The sequence below is a fragment of the Alexandromys fortis genome, unplaced genomic scaffold, assembly GCF_014885135.2.
Source record: "Alexandromys fortis isolate MF-2015 unplaced genomic scaffold, M_Fortis_MF-2015_v1.1 scaffold_59, whole genome shotgun sequence".
NCBI classification, from domain to species: domain Eukaryota; kingdom Metazoa; phylum Chordata; class Mammalia; order Rodentia; family Cricetidae; genus Alexandromys; species Alexandromys fortis.
The window spans coordinates 9,926,200-9,935,040 of record NW_026067943.1 but is presented as its reverse complement, the minus strand read 5'-3'; the positions used below and the strand labels follow the sequence as shown (position 1 = coordinate 9,935,040).

The 8,841-nt window shown below is 45.9% G+C and overlaps 1 protein-coding gene across 1 annotated transcript in view; it reads right to left on the bottom strand.

Moving 5' to 3' along the window:
• Nucleotides 1-6,067, bottom strand: part of Ninj2 (ninjurin 2) — a 105,515-nt gene extending 99,448 nt beyond the window's left edge. Inside the window, exon 1 of the mRNA XM_050148301.1 lies at nucleotides 6,040-6,067. The gene's annotated coding sequence lies outside the window, so the exon portion shown is untranslated. The remainder of the gene's footprint in view (nucleotides 1-6,039) is intronic.
• Between the last annotated feature and the right edge of the window lie 2,774 nt (nucleotides 6,068-8,841).

Below are 8,841 nucleotides of genomic sequence, written 5' to 3'. Positions count from 1 at the left end.
AGGGAAGGGAAGGGAAGGGAAGGGAAGGGAAGGGAAGGGAAGGGAAGGGAAGGGAAGGGAAGGGAAGGGAAGGGAGAAAGAGGAAGAAAAAAGGAGAAAGAAAAAGATACTGTCTCAGACTTCAGAGAAACAAAACCAAGGAAATTTGTTCCAGTAGACTTGACTTCAAACATTGTTACAAGTTACTTAGAAAAAAGAAAATAAGACCAGCTAAAGGCTCACATCTGAGAGAAAGCAGAGGGCCTGAGGGTGTAACTCAGAGGTGCGGTCAGCTCTTGCTTAGCTTATATGAGGTTCTGGGTTTGATCCCCAGCATGATGGGAAGAAAAATAAATATATAAACAAATTTAATAATTCTAAAGAATAGAGGTAAAATGATCTTTCATTTTTATTATCTTTCTCAGTTTAGAAATGAAAATTTGTGTGTTTTCTGTGAAAAATATGACTGTGAGTTTAAGACCAGCATGGTCTACTTGGTGAATTCCAGGACAGACAAGGGCTAGGTAGAGAGACCCTGTCCCAAAAACGAACAAACAAACAAATAAAAAGCCGACAAATAAACAACCCCATAAAGTGATTGTATTGATTTAAATGCAAAATTGTTCATAATCTTAGGGATTTAAAACTTGGTCTCCAGTTGGTGGTAATGTTTTGGGAAATTAGGAGGTGTGGCCTTGTTGGAGGAAGTTTGTCCCTAGGGGTGGGCTTTGAGGGTTCAAAGACTCATGTGTTCCCAGTTCATTCTCCTTGCTGTCTGTTGACTTGTCAAGATGCGAGCTCTTGGCTTCCAGCTCCAGCCCCAGTGCTTACTGGGGCTTACTGGGGCTTACTGTAACTATGAGGTGAGGGACTCTTATCCCCCTGGAACAGGAAGCCTAAGCAAGCCCCTCCTCCTGTAAGTGGCCTTGGCCATGGTGTTCTATCACTGCAGCAGAAAAGGATCTAATGCAGTTGTTCATGCCTGTCCATCAGCACTCTGGGGTAGAGGACAAAGCTCATCCTTATCTGTAAAGGCCAGATGGGCTACATAAGACCCCATACAAAAAAAAAAAAAAAACCCATACTAAAACCCCGTGAAGATAGGAAAAGAGAAGAAGACAAAAATGTGAACGAGGAGCAGGGCAAAAAATAAAAAACCAAAATAAATGCAATAGATATCAATCTACCTATATAAAAAAATTCACAAGGGCTGGAGAGATGGCTCAGTGGCTCTTCAAAGGATGTGGGTTCAGTCCCCGGCATCCACGTTAGGCAGCTCACAGTTGTGTGTGACTCCAGTTCTAGAGGATCTGACAGCCTCTTCTGGCCCCTACAGGCATTATACTCACAGGATGTATACACACTGATATTACACACACTCAGGTGCACACATACCCACACATCATGTGAATAAATTGTTCAAAAAACGCTTTTAATGTCTACAGTCTAAACGCATCAATTAGAAGACAGAGACAGGGGTTCTGGAGATGGCTTAGCTGTAAAGATGAGGACTTGAGTTTAGTTCCCAGAGCCCATTTTAAAAAGCCGGATGCAATGGCACACTTACCGTCCAGCATTGGAGAGGAAAAAAGAGACATATCCTTGGGTTCCTGGCCATCCACCCTGACCAACTTGGTGAGTCACAGACCTGTGTGAGACCTTATCTCAAAAGCCAGGAGGCATAGGTTTGGGGCATGTGAAGCACAAACGTATAGAAATTTGAGGGAAAGTAGATGCCATACTTTTACTATAGATGGAGATTCGAGAGCCTGTCTTTCAGAAATGGGCATGTTCAGTAGGCAGTTGAAAACAAGTAAGGGTGTGGTTAAATCCAGCAGCAGCAGCAGCTGGATATAACTGACATCTCCAGATGACTTCATCCCAACAATAGAGTTACACAGTCTGCTCAGGCTCACTTGGAGCATTTGCCAAGATGGGTCACATTCGGAGCCACAAAGCATTTCTTAATAATTCTTTGAACATAGAAATCATGGGCTGGTCATCATGGCACATGCCCGTCTTTAGTCCCAGCTCTCAGAAGGCAGAGGCAAGTGGATCACTGTGAGTTCGAGGCCAGCCTGGTCTACATAGTGATTTCCAGGACATCTGGGGCTATATAGAGAGACCCTGTTTCAGAAAGAAATAGAAAATCATGTGATATCTAGTGTGATATCACTAGACCAAAGTGAAAGTAGACCCAAAAGCAATTACATAAATGTAACCAGAAAATCTAAAAATTGTGGAGATTAAACAGCACGCTTTTAGGTAATACATGTGACTAAAGAAATTCCGAGAGAAATCTAAAGTATTTTGAACTAAATGTAAAGGAAGACACAGTTTATCACAATTTGTGGGATGCAGCAAAATCAGTGTTCAGAGGGAAATTTAAGAGTACTAAATGTGGATACTAGAAAAGAAGAAACATTTAGAACTAGTAATCTATGCTTCTAAATTGGGAAAGTAGAAAAAGAACAAGTGATACATAGCAACAGACTTCTTCAAGTCTGTGGGAAGCTGAGAAGGGAAGACAGGAAGATCAAGCTACTCTTGGGCTACACAGCAAGACCCTGTCTGAAAACACGTGTGTGCGCGTGCGCAGACACACACACACACTCCCATGCATATGTGTGCACTCGGGCACACACACACACACATACACACAGTAAAACAAAACATTCAGGAACCCAGAAAGATTAGGGGTTCAAGGCCAGCCTTAGCTACAGAATGATACTGAAGACTGTCTAGGCTGTTTGAGACTTTTTCTGAACAACAACAAAGCAAGCAAACAGCCAACATCCAAATTAAACAGAAAAAGAAGAGCAATTAAATCAACGTAAGCTGAAAATGAATAATGAAAAGGTACAAAGTAGTAATCAACAAGGCAGAACTGTGTGTGTGTGCTGTAGCACATGTGTATGGCCCGAGGACTCCCTTGGGTGTGGATTTTCACCCTCTACCTGTTCAAAGCAAGAGCCCTGTTGTTTGATACTACATGGGGCTAGCTAATCCATGAACTTCCAGGTTCTCTTGTCTCTATCTCTCATCTCACCACCGAAGCACTAGAAATAGATTCTACCACGACTGGGTTTCTGTGGAGTCTAGGGATTTGAACGCAGGTCCTCATGCTTGTCTAGTAAGCTCTTATTTCTCCTACCCAGTTTTCCCCTCTCCCTGGTGCTAGCCAAGGCCTTACATACACTAGTCAAAAGCATGATCACCGAGCTAGATTCACAGCCTCCGCTTCGCTTTTGAGGCAGGGTGTGTCTTTTTACCGCAGAGCGACCTTGGTTATTTGCTACTGTGTCCAGCTGGTGGAAAGCCGGATCAACACAGGAAGATAGGGCCATTACTATGAGGATGTCAGTCCTGCTCAGTTTGATCTACAGATTCACAACAGTCCCTATCAAAATAAATTGTTGGCTATCTGCAAAATGACTCTGTAGTGTGTATGCAGAGGCAAACATTCTAATCCAGAACAGCTAATAATAATACAGTGTTTGAAGAAAACAAGTATGAGACTGATAGGACCCAAATTCAGGAGTCACTATAGAGATCAAGACAATATGCTATTGTCAAAAGAAAAGATCAGTGGGATAGTATAGAGCCCACAAACTATGTCTGGAAAGAGAATGATAACTAGTGTGTGTGTGTGTGTGTGTGTGTATGTTGGGGAGGGTGACAATAACACAAAAAACATCGGAGTGAATATGATCATAATATACAATATACACATATAGTAATCTCACAGTGAAGCTCATTATTTTGTACAATTAGTATATGCTGATGAAAATGTCTAGAAGTAAATAAATTGCTAATCATGGTGGTCCATGTTTGTACTCCCAGCACTTAGGAGTATGCAGAAGGACTGTCAAAAGCTTAAGGCCAGCCTGGGCTATGTAGAAAGGAAAAGGTGGTGGTGGGGAGAAGTTTCTAAAGGGAAGGGGAAAGAAAGAAAGAAAGAAAGAAAGAAAGAAAGAAAGAAAGAAAGAAAGAAAGAAAGAAAAGGAAAAGAAGGGGAAAAGGAAAGGAATAACCCAGTAAACCCAGGCACTGGACTGCTAATCAGATCTGAAATATGCTGGCGTTGGGAGATGGCTCAGCTGGTAAAGTGCTTGCCTTGCAGGCACAAAGCCCTGAGTTCAAGCCCCAGGATTCAACTAAGAAAGAAAAAAAAAAGCTGAGCGTGGTGATAAGTGCTTAGAATCCCAGCCCCGAGGAGATGGAGACAGGCAGGTCCCAGAGGCTCACGGGCCAGCCAGCCTAGCCCACGTGGTGAATCCCAGGCCAGTAAGAGTCCCTGTTTCAAAAAAAGGTAAACAGAATCTGAGGAATGACATCATAGGTTATCCTCTGACCTCTATGTGTGCTCACATACGTGTGCACACATAACCACATACTATGTGGACTTCCCCAGTTACATACACAACAGAGAAATAAGCAGTCAAGGCATGGAGAAATCAGATGACTAAGTGAGAGAAGCCAATTTGAAAAGTCTAGTTTGTGTAATCTCAACCATATGACAGTCTGGATAGGGTGAAACTGGCAAAGACAGCATGGTTGGGATTGTCAGGGCCTGAGAAGGATGAACAGGTGGAAGGCGAGGGAAATAACTGCGGTACTCGAGTGGGGGGAAACAGGTCACTGTGTCTGCGCTGATGCACACTGTCAGCTGTACACTTTGACGGTGGAAGGTGGGTTCTAGTGGGGGGACGATGATAATGCTGGAGTCTACGCAGCTAATTCTATGGGAGTTCCCTATGTCTTCTTTTCAAGTGTGCTACGAACCTAAATCTGCTCTAAGTGCATCCAGAAGGTAGAGGGTTGAGGATGCAGTGGCAGTGTGTGTTGTGTGAGTGAGGCCCTGGGCGCCCAAATGCCAGACTCAAGTCTTAAAGAAGAACAGGAAGCTGACCACCTCTCCAGCTCAGGTTAAGTATACACTAGTTAATCTGAAGATCATGTTTTGGTCTAAAAAATTCTTGATCTTAAAAGTCCTTTTCTAGGAACTGGAGGTGGTGATGGCACAAGCCTTTAATCCCGGCACTCGAGAGGCAGGTGGATCTCTGTGAATTCAAGGCTAGCCTGGTCTACAGGCTCCAAAGCTACACAGAGAATCCCTGTCTCGAAAAACAAAAACAACAACAACAACAACAAAAAGTCCTCTTCTGGACTGGAGGGATGGCTCAGTGGTTAAGACTACTTGCTATTCTTGTAGAGGACCTGGGTTCATTTCCCATCCGTTCCAGCAATCATGTGGTGGTTCACGACCGGCAGTAATTCCAGTTCTGGGAAATCCAAGACCCTCTTCTGATGTCCACAGGTACTGGGCATGTGTGTGGTACATACATGTAGGCAAAATACTCAAAAACATAAGAATAAATCTAAACAGAATTTTAAAAAGTCCTTTACTGTTCTTTAATTGTCTGACTCTTGGAAAGTTCTTATGCAGCTTGCAGTTGATGCCACGCTGCTTGATTGACACTCTGCTCTGCTAGACCCTTCCGTTCTCTTTAGTGCCGTCTAAGCCTGTGGCATGGAGGGTAGGACACCTGACTGCCCTTCCTAAGAGACAGTCGCCTATACCGCTCCTGTCCGAATGAGACACTGTTTGCCCCGCACTTGAGAAACTTGGGTCTCATAAATGTTTAGGTTTTTCCTACCTGCCTCTCTCTCTCTAACCTCCCAAGTTCATATTTCTTTGTCTCCGGAGAACAGATGGGTAACTCGCGTGTAGCAGCCACGGTCCCGAGCCTTTGGGGAGAGCAGTGCACAGAATATGGAATCGTTTTTTGATAACACAGATCTAATAAAATCTTTGACAAGAGGAAGCAGAAGCCAAGAGGAATTGAAATCATGCACTTTTCGTATGTCTAAAGAAAGACATGAGGAACCAGCTCAGGGAAACTTCGTGAAATAGAACTAACGAGCAAAGGCCAGTGGAGCATTCAGGGAAATGGACGAGGAAGAGAGAGAATAGGAGTGGGGGTGGCTATCGAGTGACCAAATGCCCAGGTCCCCTTCTCCTGGCTCCCCGGTTCTCTTGCTCCCGACAGAACTTACTTGAAGGTGGATGGTTCCTCGCTCTGACTCCATCTTGCTGCTGCTCTCTGGCTACTTTCCACCCGGAGTGCCTGTAGTTTGCGTGGGCTCTGGGCTCTTCAGCCTGGCAGTCTGCGCCTGCAGCTTTTCTGGGGTGGGAGACAGTGCTGCAGCAAGACAGACCTGCTATTCATCGGCTGATGCGGGGTGCTTGGCTTGGCCTCAGCTCCTGGGGGAGGCGCACATGTCTGCAAGTGTCTGCCCTGTATGTGGCGCATTGATAGGTGGCCTTCTGAGTCCCCCCTACAGTCCCAGCCAGGCCATCTGAGGTTACCTCGTTTGCCTTGAGGCAGTAGATTTACTACTTGAGAAAGTAAATCTGCATATTTGCCCAGGAAATCGGAGAATTGCTCTAAGGGAACCTTCCCACTTCCCACTAGTGGTTCAGAGTAGGGTCGTCCATCACAAGGGTGGGGTAGCCTTCAGCAGAGTCTCAAGACATAAGTTTCGGGAACTCCCCCTTTCTCATCTGTGTTTGCTGTTTGTACCCTCCATTCCTAAGAGAGGGGGAGGGGAGGGAGTAGCTTACCCAGGAGGACACAAAGCTACAAGGTAAGTGACACAACTTCACTGACAGATTGATACCTTAACTTCTGTCCTGATGTGAGAGGGGACAGAGGTTGGGGGGGGGGGAGCTGTGCCTCCAGATCCCTCCCATGAAGCCAGTTGTGTTCCCTCCACTTCTAAAAGAGAGCAACAGCAGCCAGACTTTTTTTGGAAACTGATTATTTTTCCTGTTTACCTTAGAATTTAAAACACTTCTGTCTTGTTCCTAGACCTGTTTTAGACCCAAGTGGTGGGAGTGTCTCTGAATGTGCCAGAAGTGGGCTGTCAGGGAGAATTTCCATTCAAGGTTACGGGAGGCAGGAACATGGCAGAGCCCTGTGTTTCTTCCGACCACTCTCAAATGTGAAGAGGGAGGGGTGTTATGTTTTATGTAAAATGCTGCGGATCCCCGAGTGGCTGCAGTGGGCAGCGGGTCCTGAGACCGCAGGTCCCCCAAGTGGCTGCAGTCAGCGGGCTGGGAGTCCCTGGGAGTCCCAAGAGCAGCCACTCCCGGCTGCAGTGGGCCACGAGTCCTAGGCAGGGAGCTGCATGGTGGGTGAGAGACCTCGATGGGACAGCCAGTTGCACAAGAAGAGACAGACAGAGGGCATGCCAGAGATCAAGCCACAGGTCTCCGAAGGTGGTTGGTCCGAGGTAGGGAGCCACATGGTGGGCAAGAGACAGAGACATGAATAGGCATGCCTTGCAGAGTGAGGTTGGATATTTATTTAGTGGGTTATGAAGGGTAAAGGGGAGAAGAGCAGAGAGAGAGAGAGAGAAACACACACACAAACACACACACACACACAGAGAGAGAGAGAGAGAGAGAGAGAGAGAGAGAGAGAGAGAGAGAGAGAGAGAAGTCAGAGAGAGGGGGAAGGGGCAAAGTGTAGAGAAAGGAGAGACAGAAGCTACCCTTTCAAGAGGGAGATTGAAAAGGAAGGGGCTCAGGCTGGATGCTGAAAATCAGCTTGCCTCTGCAGATGGGGAGGGAGTGGGTGTGGCTTGTCTGTTAAAGGGACAGAACAGACCATTACAAGGGGGAGGGGGAAAGAGAGAGACTTGACTTCTCTTCCATGTCTAAGTCCCACCCTGCTTCACAGTGCCTGAGCACTTTAGAAGATGCATGACAATTACGTCACGTGAACAAGATTACCCATCACACCCTCCCTCCCACAATTACATCTGTGTCACTCAGCTTTTGGACACTGTGACAAAATGCGTGGGGCAATCAGTCAACCTTTGCTGCATGGTTCAGAGATTTTAGTTCACAGTTGGCAGGCCCTGCAGGTCCTCCAGAACCATAAAAGTGGCATAGAGGAAGTCCGTTCACTTCAAGGGCAAGCCTCACACAAACCCAACGTCCTCCCGGGGCTCTCCCTCCACTCCCTCCCAAGAGCACCATCTCCTGAAGTCCAAGCCTTCCACCGTGGGCTCCTGGGGAACATTTCTCTGCTCTCTGCCATAAGCACTGCCTCAAGATTTAGCCTACACTGCTTTCTTTTCATGATGATTCTGGAAATTGGTTCCCACTCTTGCCACTGATCTATAGAAGACGAAACAGAAACACAGAAGGCCAAGTAGGTGCTAATGGTTGACCCAAGATTTGAACCCAAGAAATCTGGGTTCAGATAAAGCGGAGGAGAGACGACCACACTCCCAATGCATGCTCTCCCTTTCTTTGCCTTTTTTCTTTCTCTCATAATCTGGGGTGAGAAAGGGAAACCTATCCCTTTTTTGACTCACTTTTTTTTTTTGCTTATAAAATAAAACAATTAGCTGGGTGGACGGTAGTGGCACACACCTTTAACCCCAGCACTTGGGAGGCAGAGGCAGGTGGATCTCTGTGACTTTGAGGCCAGTGTGGTCTATAGAGTGAGTTCCAGGGAGCCAGGGCTTTATGGAGAAACCCCAGGACAGCCAGGACCATACAGAAACCCTGTCTAGAAAAACAAACAACAAAACAAAACAAAACAAAAAAAAAAACAAAAAACAAAAAAGAAATAAAGAAAAAAGAAAAAAAAAAAACAAGCAAGCATTTCATTGGAGGCATGCTTACAGTTTTAGAGGGTGACCATGGTGACTCCTCCAGCCAGGCAGCAGGTGGATGTCAGGGTGCTGGAGCAGTAAATGAGAGCTTACATTTTATCTACAGGGAGAGAGAGGAAGAGAGAGAGAGAGAGAGAGAGAGAGAGAGAGAGAGAGAGAGAGAGAGAG